The following is a 7,816-nucleotide window of genomic DNA, read 5'->3' on the forward strand; positions in this document are numbered from 1 at the left end:
TTCCACATGGACTCAGATTAAACACAAAAAATTCATGCCAGGTGCTATAACCTGGTCAAAAGCCTGTAGGTCTAAGGAAGGATCACACTACTGTTATATTGGTTAATCGGTATGTTGTCAAGCTACCTTCTAAATATGTATGTTTATACCCATAGATCCGTGCTGTTCTCATCCTGCCAGAGAAGCTTCATTCTGCAGTGGGCAGCAGTCAACTCATAACTGGTCAATGTGTTAAGAATAAGTGACTATGAGTGTGAAGCCCTAAATGGGACAGCTACATCAATGTGCCCGTTCTCCCAAAGCTCAGGTAATACCTTGGAAGAGGTAACAGAAAAATTCAATAGCCTTCAGATGTGAAATGCTGACTTCTGAGCTCGATATGATTGCTACATTCATAGATTCATGGCAACTGTGGTTCCATACACAAGATCAGATTGGCCAGCATTCTAGCTGGACTGAGAGGGACTCACAAGGCCCCACCCCAGCTGAGGATCTAGTGCCATTTTATGGATGCTGCAGGGTGGAGATTCATTTTTCCTTGGGGATGTGGTCCATGCTCTGGAGAATGATCCCACACCCATGAGCATGTGGGCAGCTCAAAAGCACTAATTGGACTCAGTGAAATCTTAAAAAAAAAAAGATGATATGAATTTGACAGGGTATAGTGGGAAGGCTCTGGGTGGAATTTGAGGGGTCACATGGGCAGTGGATATGATCAAAATATATTGTATTCATGTATGAAATTCTCAAAGAATAAATTTTAAACATAACTATTTAAAAAGAAAGGTGCTGGAAGCATAAACAAGACAAATTGAAAGATTAATTGTATATATATATATAATATTATCTTCTGATGAACAAAACAAAAATTGTTTTAAAAATGATCTAATTCCCTAAAAGACTTTAGGGTTACCTCTTCAGAGGGTAGACTAGCAAAAATCCCCATTAAAAAAAGGAAGAAAGAAAAAGGAAGAAAGAAAGAAAGAAAGAAAGAAAGAAAGAAAGAAAGAAAGAAAGAAGAAAGAAAAAGGAAGGAAGAAAGAAGAAAAAACACAAAGTTGTCAGAAAAAAAGTGATGGGGAGATATGGGAGGTGTTGGAGGGAAAGGAGTGGGCATGGATTTGATCAAAACACCTTATATGCGTGAATGAAATTCTCAATAAAGTTTTTTAAATTTAAAAAAAGAAAAAGAAAAAGAAAGGTGCATTTGGATCACAACGGTAGTCTTGCCTGCTGATATTTGCTACACATCTCCTTTTGCTGTGCTCTGGACCTGTGATGACTCTGACATCTCCAAGCTCTTCTCACTATTGAATTAAGCCTTTATTTAAACACCTGGGTTGGATATCTAATGTGCAAACCAGAAGCAAAGCAGAAGAGTGAAGTAGATGAACAGGAAGAGGAAGAACCTCACATGTCAAGTCCCCAAGTCCTATAAGTTATTTTTACTGGAATTTTTAAATTAAGTACTTAAAAGCTAATTATCAGAGAAATTAGGATTCTATATCCCCTGAATTTCTCACATTGGGATAAATATTAGTATAGACAATGAAATAGCAAGTGCAGATTCATTTACATAGCACACTTCCTGTGTGATAAATAGAGTAAGAGAGTGAAAAGGTTTGTGTTTTTCTTTCTTTTGAGACAGGGTCTCCCTGTAGCCCCAGATGGCATGGAATTTGCTGTGTAGGCCCCAAGTGCCTAGATCTCACAGAGACTACCTGCCTCTGTCTCTCGAGTGCTGGGATTAAAGGTGTGTGCTACTTCACCTGGCAGTTCAGAGTTTCTTGCTTATAACATATTTGGCTTCAATCATTGGATTTTTTTGCTTACAGATAAATTGAAAAATTTCTCTAAATACCCTCAAATACATTTGGCAAGTGTTTTATCATATGGTTTATGATAAGGTACAGTTTCCATTTTGATTTAAGATTTATGTCTACAGGAAAGATGAAGCACAAAATGCTTCCTGTCACACAGCACCAAGTCTTCACAAGTAGCATGTGTTGAAAGGATGAACCAACCAGTGGACATCTGGGCTCCAATCTCTTAGCCTCAAAGATGCTTCAAAATTGAAAGAAAAACCTAAACAGGGAAGCAATTTTTCCTTGGTACTTCATTATGTTAGAGTAGCAAAAAGCCCCATAAATTTAACTGGTCCAGACTATAAAGTCCCTGGTCTACCTGTTGGAGGACCAACTTTTCCAGTCTCACTGGTCAAGTACTTGGAGATAGAACTACTCCTAGGAAGGCAGGTTCACCTTAAGTTATAGGGCAGATCTTCAAGAGGATTGTAGAAGAAAATTTCCCAAAATTAAGGAAAGACATGCCCATACAAAGGAAGGAGAAGAATCCCAAGATAATGGCATGGACCAGATCTTCAATAGAATCATAAAAGAAAATTTCTCAAAATTAAAGAAAGACATGCCCATACAAATACAAGAAGAATATAGAACACCAAATAGTACCAGAAAAGAAACACTTTAATTCACAGCATATCATAGTTAAAACACAAAATGTACAGTACAAAGAGAGACTACAGAAACCTGCAAAAGAAAAACAACAACTCACAAATAAAGGAAAGTGCATTAGAATTACAACTGACTTTTCCGTGCAAACTATGAAAGCCAGAAGAGCCTGGACCAAAGTATTCCCAGTTCTAAATGACCACAGATACCAACCCAGAATACTTTTCCCAGCTAAAATATGTGTTATAGTTGAAGGGATAACAAAAATCTTCCATGATATAAATGGGCTGAAAGAATTCATGTCCACAAAACCAGCCCTTCAGAGAGTTCTTGAACAAATACAAAGAGCTAAAGAAAGGAATGACTATACTCAAGGGGCAACAGAAAGAAGCTAAATGAAGGTATAAATGTGGAAATGCAGTTACACCAAGAATCCAAACAGAAATCAAAATGACAGGAATCAACACACATCTTTTATTAATAACTAAATATCAATGGACTGAATTCCCCAGTCAAAAGACACAGGCTAGTTGAATGAATTAAAAACAAAACCCATCTTTTTCTTGTCTGCAAGAAGCTCTTCTCACTTTTAAGGACAGGCACTAACTTAAAGTGAAGCAATGGAAAAAAAAAATTCCAAGCAAATGGTACTAAGAAAAAAGCAGAAGTTACAATTCTAATATCTAACAAAATAGACTCCAACTAAAACTAATCAGAAGAGATAACAAGGGCCATTTCATTCTTATCAAAGGAACAACTGACCAAGAAGATATTACAAGGATGAACATATATGCACCAAACTCTGTGTGGCACCAACTTCATAAAAACAATACTACAGGATTTTAAGACCCAGTTTACTCCAACCTCATTAATAGTAGGGGACTTTGATACCACATTGCCTCCATTAGACAGGTCAACAGGACAAAGAATAAACAGAGAGACATCTGAATTAAACAATACTGTACATCAAATGGACCTAACAGACATCTACCAAATATTCCACCTAAGTACCAAAGAATATACTTTCTATTCAGCGCCCCATGGAATTTTCTCCAAAGTCAACCACATACTGGGGCACAAAACACTTCTCAACAAATACAAAAATATTGAAATAATTCCATGAATTCTATCAGACCACAATGAAATAAAGCTTAAAATCAACACTGGAAGAAACCCTAGTAAATACATGAACACATGGAAATTAAACAACACACTCCTGAATGATGAATTGGGCAAAGGAGAAATTTAAAAAGAAATCAAAGTACTCCTGGAACTAAATGAAAAGGACAATACAACACAACAAAACTTTTGGAACACTTTGAAAGCACTCCTTACAGGGAAGTTCATAGCTCTAAGTGCCCACAATAAAAAAAATCAGAAAGAACACAAATAAATGACTTAACACTGTATCTCAAGACATTTGAAAAGCAACAACAAATGAAACCCAAACCCAGTGGACAAAAAGAAATAACAAAAATCAGAGCAGAAATTAATGAATTAGAAACGAAGAAAAAAACACAAAGAATCAATAAATCCAAGAGCTGGTTCTTTGAAAAGATAAACAAGATTGACAGACCCTTAGCCCAGCTAAACAAAAGAGAGAGTACCTCCAAGTCGACAAAATCAGACACAAAAGGGGAAATAGCACAATAGGCACTAAAAAGATCCAGAACATTATAAGGGAATAATTTAAAAACTTATATGCTACTAAATTTGAAAACCTCAAAGAAATGGATGGATATACAAAAATCATGGGAACCATCGAAATTAACCAAGAAGAGATCAACAGCTTAACCAGACCCATAAAACATAAGGAAATTGAAACAGTAATACAAAATCTCCCAATTAAAAAAAAAGCCCAGGACCAGATGGATTTACAGCAGAATTCTACCATACATTTAAAGAAGATCTATATCCAATACTACTTAATTTATTAAAAAAGATAGACATGGAGGGAGAACTCCAAAATTCCTTCTATGAAGCCAGCATCACTCTAATACCAAACCAGATAAAGATACAACCAAAAAGAAAACTATAGACCTATGTCCCTAATGAACACAGCAAAAATTCTCAACAGAACACTTCCAAACTGCATACAGACACATATCAGAAATCATCCACCATGGTCAAGTTGGCTTCATTCTAGAGAAGGATGGATGGTTCAAAATACATAAGTCAATAAACATCATAAATCATATACATGGACATGAAGAAAAGAGCCACATGGTCATCTCAATAGATACAGAGAAAAATATTTGACAAAATTCAACATGCATTTATGTTCAAAGTCCTAGAGGGAATTAGACTGGAGGGAACACACCTTAACGTAATTAAAACTATATACAAGAAACCCACAGCCAACATCATTCAAAATGGAGAAAAACTGGAATCATTCCCATTAAAATCAGGAGCCAGACAAGGTGATCTGCTCCTTTTCAATATAGTGCTTAAAACTCTTGCTAGAGCAATAAGACAAGAGAAGGAAATTTAAGGAGTACTAATTGGAAAAGAAGAGGTCAAAATATCACTATTTGCAGACAATTGATATAGAAAAGATGAAATTATCCTTTTTTGAAGATGATACAATATTATATCTAAGAAGCACGAAAAATTCCACCAAAAAAATCCCTAGAAATTAACACGTTCAGTAAAGTGGCAGGTTACAAAATTAATCTACAAAAGTTTGTAGACGTTCTATGTACCAATAACAAGCAATCAGAGAAAGCGTACATGGAAACACTCCCCTTCACAACACCTGCAAAAAATAAAAATAAAATATCTCGCAATAAACCTGAACAAAGACATTGAAGACCTCTACAATGAAAATTTTATCTTTAAAGAAAGAGATTGAGGAAGTCATCAGAAGATGGAAGGACTTCCCATGCTCATGGAAAGAATTAACATTATGAAAATAACCATCCTACCAAAAGCCATTTGTAGATTCAATGCAATGGAAACACAAAAGACCTCTGATAGCCAAAGCAACCCTGAGCACTAAGAACAATGCTGGGGAGAGTACTATACCAGACTTTAAACTGTATTACAGAGATGTAGGCATAAAAACAACATGGTACTGGTACAAAAATAGACCTGTAGATTAATGGAACAAAACTGAAGACATGCAATTTCAGCCACCTGATATTTGACAAAGGGTCCAAGAACATTCATTGGAGGAAAGGCAGTATCTTCAGCAAATGGTGCTGGGAAAACTGGATCTACTATACCAGACTTTAAACTGTATTACAGAGATGTAGGCATAAAAACAACATGGTACTGGTACAAAAATAGACCTGTAGATTAATGGAACAAAACTGAAGACATGCAATTTCAGCCACCTGATATTTGACAAAGGGTCCAAGAACATTCATTGGAGGAAAGGCAGTATCTTCAGCAAATGGTGCTGGGAAAACTGGATCTCCACCTGTAGAAGAATGAAACTAAACCTCTATCTTTCACCTTGTGCAAAGTCAACTCCAAATGGACCAAAGACCTCAATGTGAAGCCTGAAACTCTGACACTGTTAGAAGAAAACACTGACAATAACCTACAAGATATAGGTGTAGGAAAGGATTTTCTAAACCCGACATCAATTGCTTAGGAAACAAGGTCAAGAATCAACAAATGGGACGTCATTAAACTACAAAGCTTCTGTACATCAAAGAAGCAACTATTTTTAGGTTTACAGTTGAATTAATGGTTGTTAAATAATTAAAAGAAAAGAAAAAAAAAAGCAACCAAACAAGTGATGAGAAAAGCCACAGAATGGGAGAAAATCTTCAGCAGTGACACATGTGACAGAGGTTTAACATCCAGAATAAAGAACTCAAAAAATGAAGAATCAAGAAAGGAAGTAACCCAATTAAAAGATGGGCTAAGGAGCTGAACAGAGAGATGTAACGACAAATAAAGACAGCTAAGAAGCATCTTAAAAGGTGTTCAACATCACTAGTAACTAGGGAAATACAAATTAGAACCACTTTAAGATTTCATCTTACCCAAGTCAGACTTGCTAAGACCAAGAGAACAAATCATACGAAATGTTGGAGAGGATGTGGGGAAAGGGGACCGCTCATCCACTGCTGGTGGGACTGCAAACTTGTACAACCCCTGTAGGAAGCAGTATGGAGAACTCTTAAAAACTACAAATGGCCCTGCTTGGCCCTCCTTTACTGAATGAGCACAACAGTCATCAAGCCCAATTGTGACTATGATTAGTGATCAGGTTCAGCTGAAGTCATGATGATGGTAGTTATTCCATGCAAAAGAGACTCCTGTATAACATCATTTTATTATAAGGACCTGGAATTTAAAAGGATTTGGTGCTAGGATTCACATACGAAGGAGAGCATATGTCGTTTGCTTTTCTGAGTCTGTGTTACTTCACTAAATATGAGTTTCTAGCTCCATCCATTTACCTGCAAATTTCATTATTTCATCTTTCCTTACTGCTGAATAGAACTCCATTGTGTAAATAGACCACATTTTTGTTAACCACTCATCAGTTGAGGGACACTTAGATTTCTTCCATCTCTTAGCTATTGTGAAAAGAGTATCAACAAACATGGCTGTACAAGTGTCTCTACAATAGACAAGGAGTGGTATAACTGGGTCATATGGTAAGTTCACTTTTAGTTTTTGAAGAGTTCTCAAAACTGTTTTTCATAGAGGTTCCATGAGTTTCCAATCCCACCAGCATTTGGTATCATTTGTTCTATTGGTCCTAGCCAGTCTGATTGGAGTAAGGTGATAACTTATGGTGGTTTTAATTTGCATTTCCCTAATTACTAACGATGTTGAACACCTTGCGAGATGTTTCTTAGCCATCTTTATTTCTTCCTTTGAGAACTCTCTGTTTAGATCTTTAACCCATCTTTTAATTGGGTCATTTGGTTTCTTGATTCTTCATTTTTGGAGTTCTTTATATATTCTGGATGTTAAATCTCTATCAGATGTGTCACTGGTGATGATTTTTTCCCATTCTGTTGGTTTTCTTTTCACTTTTATGATTGTTTCTTTTGCTGTACAGAAGCTTTTTAGTTTAATGGGGTCCCGCTTATTTATTACTGACCTTAATTCCTGAGCAACTTCTGACTGATTTAGAAAATCCTTTCCTACACCTATATGTTGTAAGTTACTGCCAATGTATTCTTCTAATAGTTTCAGGGTTTCCAGTTTCACATTGAGGTCTTTGATCCATTTGGAATTGACTTTTGTGCAAGGTGAAATATAAGGACCTACTTTTATTCTTCTACAGGTGGAGATCCAGTTTTGCCGGCATCATTTGTTGAAGATGCTGTATTTCCTCCATTGTGTGTTCTTGCCACCTAGGTCAAATATCAGGTGTCTGA

This window comes from Nannospalax galili, unplaced genomic scaffold (genome assembly GCF_000622305.1).
Source record: "Nannospalax galili isolate Female #2095 unplaced genomic scaffold, S.galili_v1.0 scaffold40, whole genome shotgun sequence".
Taxonomy (NCBI): domain Eukaryota; kingdom Metazoa; phylum Chordata; class Mammalia; order Rodentia; family Spalacidae; genus Nannospalax; species Nannospalax galili.